Genomic DNA, 15,099 nt, shown 5'->3' on the forward strand with positions numbered 1-15,099 from the left:
CCTGTTTTTCTTGGTGATCAGGAAAAATCGGGAGTAGAAAGCTGTAGACTAATTGTTTAAAACCCTCTTGACTGCCCCTTTCTGTAAAAGGTGTGCACATCTTCCCTTATTTCCACCAGATTGGACTGGAAAAAATGGGGTTCCTTGATAGTCGGGGTTGTTCCCTAACCAGAGTCGTTAACCCTCGTTACAATGAAGAGGATCCAACCATTGTTCGTGATGCTTGACCAAGTCTCTGAGAAAAGGGCCATGGCGAAAACCAACTGGAACGTTTTGGCAGGGGATGCAAGGCAGGATATGGGGTAATTTGCTCGAGCTGCTCCCCTTCCTGGCCTGTTTTATGAAAGGAAGGTGAGTTAGAAAACGTCCTCTTGGATGTGCGGAGACCTGGCCTCCGTGGACCTGATGAGGGAGGAGGTGGTCTAGCAAGAATTTGTGGATTGCATTGAGGTTGTGCCTGCTTGAAACATTTGGCAGAGAGTCCATGAGGACGATTCGCTTGACATCGTTTCCTGGTCGATTTGGATGGATCAGGAGCGGAGGTAAAAGATCGATGTTGGTGATCGAGTAAGTCTTGAGAAGCTACGGTAAGAATGAAGCCCCCAAAGAGGGTCTTGGCTTCTAGAAGAGCAGCGCTTAGAAGGTCTTTACTGTGGTTAAGCAAGATCTTCGACAAGTCCAATTCAGCATCACGGCGGATGTGCAGAAATTCCACCGATAAATCCATTTTAACAGATAGCGCATGCCGGGATGTTTTGGCCACAGCCTCCAACACACGTAATGTGTCTAGATTCAGGGAGGCCTCTCTCAGCATACGAAAGGAAGTAGCTGATAAAAGGTCTGCATGCGAGGCTATAGTTATAAATAACCAGTTTTGCTGTTCCATGGCATCAATTGTTTTGATCGGAAGTTGTGCCCAGGATCACGAAGAAATACCCTCTTTGGCCGCATCAGCGTCCAAAGGAGGAGGTTAAATAGGCCATTTCGAGCAATGTACCCGGTAGCTTGAAGAATAGATAAGTGGATTCAACGTAAAGGGAGCAAAAGACCACCCTCAACGTTGTCGAGCAAGATTTTGGCCTTGTGAAAAGGTAGCTTATATTTTCTCAGTCGCAGATGAACTTGGGAGAAGTAAGAGGTCTGGTTGAGGTGGTCCCCTGGAGATCCTTTCCAAACTGAAAAAGATCTTTCTGGACTGTGTGGCGGATGGTTTGGGGCACAAGTCAGTGGTAACAAACGATAAACCTTGTTTACCGCCATATCAAAGGACTAGACCACCTCTTCTTCCTCATCCACGTGATATGAAGGAGTGGGCCCGAGAGAAGGTGTCATTGTCACATCTTCTGTCTCAAACTCGTTGGAGTCAAAGAGGATGGAGACAGCGTCATCATCCTCATAGTCAAGGACACTCTGAGTTGGAGAGTGACTCAGTATCACAATTAGTCTACAGTATTCCACTCCCGATTTTTCATGATCACCAAGAAAATCAGGAAATTTCGAATTATTATCGTTATCTCCCAACTCAACCAGTTCTATCGGAGCAAACCTTTAAGATGGATACAACCACCTCAATCCGGAACATGTGTCGCAATCCCTGGTTGATCAGGAGGTGAGTAGGGGAGATGAGAACGTCTAACTACCCTGGATGATGTAACACCTGTAGCCTTCTGAAAGGAAACCACTTGGTGATGTGATGGTGGGACACGAGCCGCAGCATCACTTCAGTTGGTATGACAAGGTCCAGTAGTCCATGTGGTCATAATGGACCAAGGTCCCTGAGGTGGAAGGCCCCACATCCCATAAGGGTTCATAGGTATAATTAGAACACCGAAACAGTACCCATTCCTAGCCTCAATCCTGTGTATGGGTTATAAATCCTGCACATGGTGGGATGGTGGAGGGAGAGGGAAAGCTCCGTCCTGGCCCTGGCCCTGGCCCCGTACCACGAGGTCGATGAGTGATAGATGGAGAAGACCTTATCTTCACCCTGTGCATCATGGGTGTGGTATGCTGTCAATAGTCTTATATAGGGGGTTTCTGGCTCAAAAACCCTATTTCGTATTGGATGACAACATGATTTTCAATCCCCCCTCTTTAGCCCCTCAAGTTAGTCTAAACAACCACGAAAACAAACATTTCTGAGGCAACAGCATCTATTTCATAATCGTTTACTCGTCGAGGACATGTTATTAATCATTATCGACGTGAAACAAAATAGGGTTTGATCCAGAAACACCCCTTATATAGGACTACTCATATATTTCACACAAAGTTGCTAAAGATTGCTACCAATTTTTATATCTGATATTTTACACAAAATTTTATTTTAAATTGCTAGCAATTTATGATATTGCTTTTGATTCACTGTAGCAACCAATCTAAAATCTCTATTTTGCTAAAGTCAACATATTTTGTTGTACCCTAGTGCTAATGTGTTAATGCCATCAGAACAGTAGCTATTATCATCATAATTGCAAAGACGAGATTTTATTATGACATCAGTCTCAATTTTGTGACAATTTGATTTTATTGCCATCATTTCAACATGAACACAAAAACCATCTTACGCAGACTTATAATTGTCAAATCCTATTTCTTTACCGACCACATTTCTTTTTATTCCCTTTACCTTATTATCAGATAATTTTAAGCAATACATTTTACTGCGTAATCCGATAAACTCTGTTATAATTTTCATTGAAGGTTCATCTTTAAACTTTCCTATTACTTTCTTCTTGTCATCGCAGTGAAATCCGCTACTTGTTGGATAATATGAAAGATCAAACAGATCCCGGAGTTCATCAAATTCTTCGTAAATATCATTTGCTTCTATCTTGTACATGAGCGAATCAGTATCAGTGAACAGCAACTCTGCATCAGGCCACTCAGCCTTAACAAAATCGGACAAAAAGTACTGCCATACCGACATAAACTGATTTATTTAACTTTAAGTTTGTCTTTCTCTTATACGTCGCGACAAGAATTTCATTAAAAAGTTTCATATTAACAAAATATCAGATGCTACAAGCTTATTACCACGTTCAGCGTTATTAACAATTTCAATATTGACTCGCTTTAGTATATTTTCCATGGTCTTTCCGAATACGTTTTTTTGTTCATGAGGTTAAAGAAGTTTTTCTCAAATTCTGTTGTTGAATCTGCTTTTTGTCTAGTATTAGAGACGATATAATCCTTCATTCAACGCGACTGATTAAACTTTAACATGCAATGAACTTTTCTTAGTACCAGACCATGATCAAGTGCCTGTTTCAAATTTGTATAGTGCAAAATATATCTCCGTTTGTCAAGAAGATTAGGAACTAGTTTTTGAACAACTGATATACCACTAGTGCTGTACGAGTAAATATTTTGTTGCTGTAATAGCAACTTATAGTCGATGAACATTTATTCTGGACAAAATGAATAGTCGTTATGGGCGTTATGCAGATTAACATGATATTCTAGATCACCTTCAACAAAGTAACTAATATCATCAAGTACAGTTGTATCCGTTTCTCTCTGAAAAACTGCTCCGAATTTATCCAGTGAAATCCGCCATACGGAATCGACTCAGACATTGCTTAGACATACAGATTATTTGTACCAGGATAAACTATGAAAACTGATGGCAATGTCTTATCATATTAGCTTATGTACTTGTTATTAGCTTTAGCATATGTTTTGTTATAACGCTTATTGCTCCTCTGATTCCACGTTCTATGAAACAAAAAATGTCAGGATATGTCAGCAGTTCCAGTTTTATTGTGCTGTGCTTGAGTAATGCGTCCCAACTTAATCCTGGTGTTGAGTAATATCATGCTGGGTCAGTAGTTATCAGCGCTGACATCTCTGACATTTTCAAATATATTTGCGAGCAACAACACAACTGTGATCAGATACAGGTCTTGATAATCACCGACGTTTTTACAGTCGAAATCATTCCAAATTTGCTGATCGTAAGCATAGTCGTCATCGCTGACACTTTCAAGATTTAACCTGGAAAAAAACTTTTCCTGGTCAGGTAAACTTGTTTCATTAAATCTATCCCAGTCGTCAAGATATTCGTATGGAAAGATACCTTTTCTTGTAAGTAAATTTGCTTTGTCACCGAAATGATCAGTCAAATTATCAAACTTTCGACATCCTTTCACGAGTTCGTCTAACGATGCCGGCATAAACTGTAAACTTTCAATAAATCTCAACTTGCCAAATGTCACTGACATATACTTTTCCGTATTACTTGCGATGCATTTATTTATCGTTGTTATTGATTTTTAGGCGGTTTATTATATCTTTGTTGCCCAATGCTTCTACGATAATACGAGAATCGTATCAACGAAAATGATGTGTGACAAGAGGAACGAAACCTGGTGCGGTATATTTAAGATTGCATTTGTCTGACCTGTAACATTACAGTGATCTTTTACTCGATCTTGAGTCGTAAACACCTACTCACAAATATGACATGTTTTTGCTGAAGCAAATTCAGCTTCTTGTTTTACTGTAAGCGGTTTCATCGCTACTGTCTTAGCGAGTAACATCAGGATAACATCAACCTCGTTGAAAAATGTTTTCAACAACCACAGAGCAGGATTGACACCACGATAAAGTGTAACAGGTTTCGATAAACTTTTATCAACAGCACATACAACTTTTATGCGACCCCACATGGAACATGTTCTTGTACGTGTCTTGTAGACAATTTATCAGAATTATTTTCTACTCCTAGAACCAAAAGCAGAATGGACTCAAAATCGTAGTAGATTATAAAAGGAACTTTCATCTTGTATGTGTAATTCGTGAACTGTAATTTGTTTTCATCTTTACAAGGCATATATATATTCGTTGCACATTAGAACAATATTCCAGATGACGATCAATATCAGCTGTGGCTTACATCCGTGTAAACATCTGACGCAAAAACATATTTTTTTTGTGTTTGTTATACTGCCCATCGACTAACCCGCTAAAGATTTTAATCCACACCTACTTGTTTCTATAGAAGAATAAGTTTATTGTTGTTTGTTTGATCTTGCAGTATCTGATATGGCTCTGTTGTTGATCTTGGATAGATTTTTTGTATATCATCATCGAGTTTAAACACATTAATAGCTCATGGTAAAAGTAAAATGTTTTGTTTCTCAAATATTGGAATTTCTTACTCAAAAACGGGAAATATAATTCCTGAAACGTTTTGATTGTTAGGATGACAGATTAATTTGATAATCTGTCGGCGTGCTCATCTACCTGGAACAATGTTGATAATAACGCGCATTGATAACACTTGTTATCGTTATTCTTGACATTGATACAACATTTTGAGTTTTTAATTTTAGTTGGCAGATTGACATTGAGCTACCTCGCAAGGGATTTTATTTCATAGATTGAAATAAATTTTTGTTATTTTATCGAATCTCCATCCAGATTAGGATGTTCAGTATTCATTAATCTTTTTCTGTATTTCCTAAAATATATCATCTGACAATGACAACAAATTTGCTTCAATCAAAACTCGGCGGAATTAGCTATGTAAAGTAAGGACCAGCAAGTTCTTCCAATTGCTGTTGAGATGATTGCTTCTGATCAGATTGCTGATCTGACGATATACTCATCTTTGGAAAACAAACCTGAAATTGCACAATGATCTTTAATCCGCTATGCTTCGCAAGCTCAGATTTTACTTTTGGTTGAAGTGGATGAAATAGATTTATAGATGAGAAATTTGTTAGTAAAAACTGATTATCAAATGTAAAGCTGTTGTCAAATCCGGCAAATGCTGTTGGATTTTTTTCTGATATTTTGTCACCAACAAACTTCCTTTTGCGATATCTGCAAGTTTCAACATCATATAATATTGTGTTTTATATTAATAAGAGATTTGAAAAACGTATATTATATCGTGGCACATTTATATCAACGACATATCATCGTTAATGGTCTTGCAAGCGTCCAGGAAATATTCTGGTGTCGTCCAAAATATAACTTGATTGTCGGCAATGAACTTGGTGTCGTTATAAATCTCAAGACGAAAAGTGCTATTGGAGTATTAACATCGGAAGGTTACAGGATAACAGTAAAAGCGGAAGATGATATTGAATATACAAAAATGTTTTTACATGATTTTATCTGGACATTGTTCGATGACCATATTCCAGCTGGAATGCAAGTGTCATGTCAATGATCATGTCACCGACAATTACACTGCTAATTTGTCATTGCAAGAAGAATATAAACAGCGTCCGATCTACGATTTTTACGAGACTACCAGAGGAGGAGTTGTCAGGAACATTAGAAAAATAATAAATAAATAAATAAATAAATAAATATTGGGTATGTTAGTAATATGGGATGTTTTCAAATGTCAGTGCCAGGAATAAAACTAATCAAATTTTTTATCTCTCATATCGTTTTATTTATGAAGTATTTCATGGGCCTATTCATGTTGGTCTTGTAATAGATCACATCAACGTTGTTAAGACGGACAACTGACTCGAAAAGCTTGACATTGTTACTTCTAAAGAAAATATTATGCGTGGACGAGGACGATTCAATTAAAAAAAAATCCCGCTAGATCTGTTATAGCAACAAATTCTACAACAGGAGAAGAAACATTATTTACGTCCATGATATCAGCTGCAAAATATTTTAATATTCACTCACGATCAATCAAATTTGTTGCTGATGGAAACACAAAATCTGCCTTCTCAAAAACGAGCGGTGATAGAATCTTCTTTCGATGCTCACTTACCGTTTAGTAGCAGTAACATCGCTCTTAGTCAATCAGCAATTTACATATTTGTTAAGTGCTTCTCTGTCGTACTCAATCCATATCTTACTTATTTTCGCATGCGTTCAACTTCGGCGTTGTTAAGCAAAATAAGATCATTTTTTTCTCGTTCTACTTCGCAATAGGCCATCGCGTTAACATCGGCACAAAACATATTTCTTATAGCCTCTTCAAGTTGATATGTGCTCACAACATTAGCTCGAGTAACAAACCGTTCCATGTTATTCAACTATTTAACATAAAATTAGAGTGCTTTGCATTCCACTGATTAAATATCTATCTTTAAGATATCTCTAAGATTTTCTCTGGTCAAGCAATAACATGCCCATTTCATAACAGTGTCCCTGTCATATCTGACTAATATTTTAAAAATCTTTTTCTAGTTTTGATACCTCGAAATCTGTCAATAACACTTCAAAAGCCGAATAAGGAATGTAAACGCCCCCCCCCCCTTTGTAAAGACTGAGTGTTGATTGGCAGATTGTACCTTCTTTCAAGGTGTCCGCTTTATTCGGTTCTCGTTATCTAGGAGATGATCACCCTCGGTGTTATTGCCCGGATCGAGTAAACTTATAGGTAGAATAAATAGAGATCTGAGCAGATATATAGAACAGAATGACTCGAGCCCCCGTACAAAATTTAATCAATAACATAAACAATGGTCATAACACAATACATTAGGAAGATACACTTCTTTTTGGAATAAATCTTTCACGGAATTTCAAAACACAAATATATTTATAAAAAGCCGATCTGTTTTACTGATAGAATTAGTTCATCATGTGATCAAGTGAACAATCGAAGTCGTTGCCTTGTACAATTGCATAACCTGCTTATCTCTGGTTCACTCCAATTTCACTGTAGATGTTCTCTGTCCTTTCGCCTTTCCTTTTCCCTTTTCTCTCCAACCTTCCTAATGTGTCGCCTCTCTTCAGCCCTCAAACTTTGTGTGGGTAGGTGGATATGTAAGCATAGATACACATATGCTTGGATACGTCAGTGCGTAGGTACGTCTGAGGATACTTCTGGGAATACGTCTGAAGAGCCATTTTTCTCTTTGAAAACAAACAGTTGTTGTTGTTGTTGTTGTTTTAGGGTTTAACGCCATTTTTCAGCACACGATAGGCTATACATGGCGGCCAGTATTAATGGTGGAGGAAGAACCCGGGAAAACCCCGGAAAGAACCACCGACCCACGAGAAGCTACTGGCAAGCTTTCTCACATACCCACATAGGGAAAACAAACAGAGAACAAAACCTAAATTTTCTGTCGGTTATTCTACTAGGGATAGATCATTACTCCCCTCTCATTAACAGATCTTACTATCGGTATTGAAACATATACCAAAGGCTATTTAATTGGACCAAGCATGGCAGACCAAAACAAACCTAGTTTCTTAAGATTAATGTACTTCCTAATGGCTGAGTCATCACTTCGCATTAACACAAGTTCCACTCTCGTCTCAATTACACAAATGAATGAATGAAATTCACTACCTGACTTTATGTTATGTTCAGTGAATACACACATTCAAGTCTTTAGCATGCATGAAATTACCCAAGATCGGTGAATTCACACGGCTTCTCGTAACTCATATTAACTAAAGTAATCCATGAAATTCTTAGAACCTAATTCCTACAAAAACAAGACGACAAATTCAAACAATTTGACAACCTTATATAAAGAAGATTATTGTACGAATTCATATATATATATATATATATATATATATATATATATATATATATATATATATATATATATATATATATATATATATAAACTCAACACAGTTATACTTATATCAAGAGAATTGATCAACGAATTTAAACAACTAAATTCATGTACATCTTAACAAATGATTCAAGCAAATCATTATATTGGTATCAATGAATTTCATGAGTGACGCAAATAACATTTGTGCTATGCGTTTCTTGCTTCTACCGCCTAAATTGTGTCCGTTGACCTTCCAGACATCCGGTCCCTTGGACAAATGTTTTACGAGATAATTTCTTCCAAATTGACCCTCAGAGCCCCCTGTACCTTTACTCTTGAATCAAAGCTAGACTAATTAGAGTTTTCAATGGGGGAATATTTACAGCTAGGAAATTTTGTGTGAGAAACACGTCCCTATAGCGTAACCAATCAGAATGAAATATATTTACTGCCTTTTCCTCTAGGCGCTAAAATTGGGGTCAACTTGACCTTCCTGGTTTTTGACTAATGATTTCTGGCAATTTTTCAAGTTTGAAAGTGCCACTATGAAATAGAAGTTAGCCGTGTCCCTAATAGTCTGTCTTGCAGTTAAGTAAACGAATGCTTAATTTAAAAATCTTTACCACTATGACCAGATATTTGGAATCACTGCAGTATAGCGATTTAACAAGTACCTGTCTCCATAAATCTAATTAATTGTTCTCTGGCCCAAACTAATGTGCTTTTTGTAGATCGACAGAAATGAGCCCCCTCACAAGGATCATGTCCAACAATAAAATTTACGTACATGAGATATGTTGTTCTGTTGCTCATAAAAACTCTGTGTCCAACATATTCAATATTTTAGCTCTGACAATACTTCTTATTTCATCTGGCATTTTTTTATATTACTCTTTATTAGACAAAAGTTTAATGTTGCTGATAAAATATGATGTTTCAACTAATAGCTGATCTCCGAGCTGATATTGATCGTGAGTCAGATGTGAAACAAAATATCACTTAGACTGATAGTGGTCTACTGATTAATAATGGTGATTTACACCGGATTTGTAGAACAATCACAATTTGATCTTGAAACATATCTATTTCCTGTACTATACCTCAGCAGGAACAAGTTTATGCTGCAGCGCAATCACGATATCATATCAAATATCATCTTGCCAAAAAGATTTTAAAAAATTGAATGTACTGTCACAGAGCATCAGATATTTTGGGATATGCTAAAGCAGTTTATTGGTTTTTGACAACTTGAAGTTTGTGGTCATCCAAAAAATACAAAATTTGATTTTATTTTTATAAAGATTTTGAACCTTATGACAGATTTAACAGAAGATCGAAGACGACATCTCATATTGTTGTAAAGACCCGTTAAATGTAGGTCTGTTCTGCTAAAATATGAAAAGATCTACGGCGATCTAATTGGATTGCTAGCAATCTAATCAAAGATCTTTGATTTCACTAGGTGGAATCCAACTGTTAAAACTATCACCGTAACGCGCCATTTAACCAAACTTCGATTACCACGTCTTTTTATCACTCATTCTATAACAAATATATCTTGTGTTGTTAGTTGAAGTTCCTGTTCATAGAAACTTCCTATTATGTCTTCGTTTGCAAGATCTTTTAGCTTATATGTTACCGGTATTGTTGTTAAAATCTTGTCGACGACAAATACTTCCTCAGACCAGTTCGGGGTAAAACCTTTTTCAAATGTCTTTTTCGTTAATAAAATTCTGACATGATCACCAATGTTAAATTTATACCTGCAATACATATTCTCGTTTGTAAGAACCGTATTATTTTATAGCATCGTTTGGTGATATGTCAATTGTTTTGTGTTATTATAATCTGATATCATCGCTGACAGATCATCGACATATCTGTTAGCGTTGTTTACTGTAAGATATTTGTAAATCTTTTCTCTTATTGGAAGATTAATGCGTTTGACAATGACACTCTTTCCTTCATTACCAGTAACATATTTTTTATATTGTTTTATCTTAGAAACTGCTCGAACTGTTTGTTAAAAAACTCTGATTTATGGTTGGTCCAGATTTTATTTGGTTTTCGATCTGTCTTAACAATAATATCTTCTAGCACATTTGTTATCGTCGATCCAGCTTTATCAGCGACAGGAACACTAAACGCGTATTCTCTAAAGACATCAGTAACATTAAACTAGTATCTTTTGTTATCGTTGTACTGTGCAATGTTTTGCATATCTGCTAGATCTATCATCCAGATATCATTCGACAACGTTTGTGGCAACCATTCATCAGAGAAACCTTTTTCTTAATTTAGGTCTGTGTATCCTCATGCGCTAGTGTCTCCATTGCAAGCTTACCAGGTACACCAACGCCAGTTTTATATTTTGCTCCAATGTTACCTTGTATTAGTTTTCTGTCAAATCATTCTCGCATATTATCCCATTTCATATATCGTAGTTTGTCAAGCATTACCCGATCGCAACCTAGTTTATCGTCGACATAATCATGGTAACAAATATCATGATGCATCAACGGCATTGTAAGGTTCTTGTCCTGGTAACGGATTAGCACTTTCATTGAGTTGCTGATCAAGTGGATTCCATGGACTGGTATATTTATGTCCTGGCAATGTCCAACCTCCCTTTGGTTTCGGTAATTTGCCAATAATTTTATATATATCCAATCCTGATCCAATGATATTGTTGTTGTTGTTGTTCTAGGATTTAACGCCATTTTTCAGCACAAGATAGGCTATACATGGCGGCCAGTATAACTGGTGGAGGAAGAACCCTGGAAAACCCAGGGAAGAATTACCGACCCATGAGAAGCTACTGGCAGGCTTTCCCACGTACCCATGCTAGCCGAGCCTTGGACTCGAACCCACGCAGATAGAGGTGAGATGGCAGTGATCCGGAACGGTGAGCGCTTTAGACCACTCGGCCACTCGGGGCCCCTCTGATCCAATGACAGATCTGTGATTACAATGCTGGCAATAGGCAACTATTATACTTGACAAAATATTGTGTAGCTTTACGACCATTGCTGACTCAAGGAAATGGGTCAAATTGCAGAATAAACTTTAAAAAGTTAACTGGTTCGCCATCAGACCTGAACGCTTGCATCCCAGACATCTGCAAGATAAAAATAATGCAATAATAACCACATGCTGAAGTTCCAACTGGCTGAGGCTGATTAGAGCTATAGTTTATTTTTTTAAATATTTTTTTAAGATGTATTGTTTAATAAAATCACTCGGAGAAAGACCAAATGAGTCAAAGTAGTTGTTGTTGTAAAGAGCTACCCAATGTGTTCCAAATCCATCTTTGAAGTTTTGTATATTGATGACACAACTTTGATTAGTTTCTGGTGTTCTATTTGCTAACTCATCTTTTGAAAATACTCCGATAAATCCTCTGACATCTTTAAGTTTATCAGCAATGTCAACATTATTTAACACGGACAATTTCATCTCCTGGTTCCCAGTAGCATCAGTCCTCGGCCCCGACTTCCATGAGTCTGTCTTTGCACTGAGTAAACCTGCATTGGGTGTGATTGTAATCTACGTCCTATTCCTAACAGGCTTGGTAATGAACTTCCTGCTATCCCTGCTAGCATCAGGACTATAAATCTGCCCCTGACCGAGTTGCGGTTCGTTCTTGTGGTTCTTCATTTTTTTGTCACAGGAGTTTTTTGTGCTTGTTATGTTGGCATTGCTTATAATCATTAATGAGATAAAACTAGAGTGCTTTGCACTCCATTGCAATCCAGTCATAGCAATTGTTTTATACCGTCTCCAGCTACAGCTTCTTTGTCGCTCCTGATATTGCACCTGGCGCAGCTTTACCTAACGTTCATAACACCGGTAATATCTTTGGTAATAATGTTTGTGCTTAAGTAGGTATTGTTGTTCTGATTGATCCGCCAAGTATCGCTTTCGATCTGGCAAATGGTGTTATTTGTGACACTGACAGATCAAGTATAACAGGTTTATTTTTCAGTATTTTGTTTATCTGTCATTGTGTAAGGAGTAATTTTGTTAATGTTCCTGGAACATAAGGAGTTTTGAAATCTACTTTTGGTGTAACTGTTTTTCGTTTATCTGAAGCTCATGCTAGTTTTTGTATTTGTCCCTGCGACAAATCAATATCATGCAAAATATTTTCATTATTAAATTTATCAGATCAAATATCATCCTATGTCGCACAGCGTCTAGTTTAATATATCTATCAGATGTTCCAAGTGCATACGCTTAATATTGGGGAACAACTGGAGGACCAGCAGCTCCTGGAACAGCTCCTAACATCCACGTTACCTCATTATCAGCGGTTGATCCAACAGCTTGTTTGCTGTGCTGAGACACATGGAAATGTAATATTGAGTAAAGAGATCGAAACTTTTCGACAGATATCTGAGATCCAGTAATGTGTGTAAAGTTTTTTTTCTCTCAATCCAGCCCTCATGTAGCTTGAAACAAATATTCTTTCTCTGACTTATAGTACAAAATCTATTTTTCCATATCCTACAAATGAGTTGACAAAAATAAATTATCTTAAAGTAAATAAAATCCTGGCACAAAAGAAAATCTCAGCCCCCCACCCCACCCCAAAAGGTAAATGGTCTGCCCCTTCAGTCATAATGTAAAATAACTCGATCAAAACTTGTGGGAGGAATGTGATTACATCTTCTGGTGATGGCCATAATATATGCCATTTTTCATGGCAATCTATCAGAAACCTTGAGATGTAAACTGCATTAAGCAACAAGACAAAATTTTTTAATAATCCTAACAAAAACTGCTATAACAAAATGATTGGTCAATCTGAGCATACAAACGCGATGATAATATTTACCAAGTTCAAAGGTAATCTATCAAAAAGTGCTAGCTACACTAAAGAGATCATCATTCACGAGATGAAGTTACTAGATGCAAAGGGCAATAACTCTAACAAATCTGGCAGGAGCACAGTAACTTGCACATATCTTCAAGCAGTGACTGTACTATTTACCAATTTTCATCTGAATCTATAAATTTAAAAAAAATGCAGAACTCGTCAGACCATCAGGAATAGAGGACAGTATGGGCAATACAAAAACCGCATTAGCAAAGTAATTTGTCGATATCTTCAGCTGATAACCTAAAAAAGTGCCAAGTTTGATGGCTATCAATCAAAGATTGTGGAACTAGTGCCTTTGATGTTGTGATGGAAGAAATTACAGATGGATGGAAATAATAGGATTATACATTTTGCATTGATGCCCCTGATTGGAGTATAAATTCAACATGTTTTTTTAAGCAAATACCCACCTTCCTGTCACAAGATTCTGCTATAGGGTATAGTTATATCTAGAGTATGTCATTTAAGGGAGGTCACTCTATGATTGAAATTTGTCTTTTCATATCTTAGAGATTATGTTTGCCACACAACGGACATATATTTACATGTCACATATTTTTTTACTGGCTTCTTGTATTTGTGACTTATTTCCATACATTAGAGACTGACTATCTTTAAACATTCTGTTTGAGATTTGCCCAAACGCCAAGAACATGTTCTCAGATGTGCTCACACTAACAAATAGTATTAATAGTGGAATGAACAACATGGCACATGAATGCTCTGCAAGTTACACCATCTTTGTTGTTGACCACTCCGGTTTCAGGGGTGTGTGAGTTTTCAACCAGAGAATGAGGTTTTTGATGGCTCACAACAGGGTTCTAGATGTTAAGGTGAGAGGAACCTCCTTTCATGTTTTGTCTAAAAACACCCACTGTGCCACAAAGTACTGTGTTGGTTAGGCAACATATATGCCACAAATTTGTTTCCTTGGCCTGTTTTATATTTTTTGTGCAGTTTTTCCACAGAGCCAGTTTTGACCACAGAGTACATGTGACCTCTTGTATATAAAAGTCTTTCGCTATTTTATATTACAAAAATCAAAGCCATCTCAAACCGGTGTTTTTAAAGTTGAGTTACATATTCTATTTTTAAATAAGCTAACAGAGCAGATATAAATCAGTTCTAAAATAAAACCACCAACATGAGAACTAATTATATCAAGCTATTCAAGAGACAAAGAATAGTTTGGTGTCAGAGCTATTGATAAATACAAGTTGACCAGAGCACAAATAATTATTTGCAAAAGCAGAATACAAACAAAATAGGCTGAGAATATAAATAATGCTGATGACCACAACCCAGGAAAGGAGAAGAGGTTCTGTTCACTGATCGAGTTCCCAAAGGTCACTTGAGTTGCTACTGGCAAGCCTTCTCACATACCCACTTTGGCCATGCTTGAGACTCTAACCAACATGGACTGAGGTGAGATGGAGTAAAGGCAAGCACATTAGAGCACTTAGCCAACCGAGGCCCTTGTATGGCTAGATGAATATGTACATATGAAAATAGTGTTTTTGTTTGAAAAGCTTCTATTTGATTTGGACTCAGTGTCATTTCTTACAAATGGTAGTAGTGGTTCACATGAATCAGAAGACAAGGTAATGGATGACAGAAAGTTTTTAAAGTGGCAAAGCCAATTACTGTATGGCCTAGGTAAAATTTTGGTAAGTCATTTTTCTAACTTATCAAAAAGTTAGCAACATAAAGAGA

The sequence above is a fragment of the Sinohyriopsis cumingii genome, unplaced genomic scaffold (genome assembly GCF_028554795.1).
Source record: "Sinohyriopsis cumingii isolate HCF-2022 unplaced genomic scaffold, ASM2855479v2 utg000940l, whole genome shotgun sequence".
Taxonomy (NCBI): domain Eukaryota; kingdom Metazoa; phylum Mollusca; class Bivalvia; order Unionida; family Unionidae; genus Sinohyriopsis; species Sinohyriopsis cumingii.